The sequence below is a fragment of the Callorhinchus milii genome, unplaced genomic scaffold (genome assembly GCF_018977255.1).
Source record: "Callorhinchus milii isolate IMCB2004 unplaced genomic scaffold, IMCB_Cmil_1.0 Scaffold104, whole genome shotgun sequence".
In the NCBI taxonomy this organism is placed as follows: Eukaryota; Metazoa; Chordata; class Chondrichthyes; order Chimaeriformes; family Callorhinchidae; genus Callorhinchus; species Callorhinchus milii.
In genome coordinates, this window is record NW_024704845.1 from 26,381 (window position 1) to 26,836 (window position 456).

Here is a 456-nt window from a genome sequence, read left to right on the forward strand (position 1 = left end):
GTAATCCAGAGATCACCACCTTGGATGTTCGATTCTTTAATATGTTCCCCAGATTTTGATATTCACCCTGTAGAGTCTCAGCCCTTTTTTTTACCAATATCATGGATCCCAACCTGGACCACCACTTCTGAATGTTCTCCTTCCCCCTGAAGAATTTTATCCACCCTTTCTGCGATGTCTAAGACTGTTGCACCAGGCGGCAACATACCATCCTTGACTCCCGTCTTCTGTTACAGAAACGTCGGTCTATACAGCATTGCTCCTGTTACCTATGTCCCCTGTTCCACCACTCGGTGTATACTGTCCTCCCTGGAGATATCAACATTCCCAATGTTCAGTACAGAGTACTGGTGTGAGAGAGCTACACTATTGTGGGCATTCTGCCCTGCCCGTCCCCTCTTCCTACCATGCCGGATAGTCACCCAGTCATTTTCCGTCTGAACCCTCGGTGTGTGG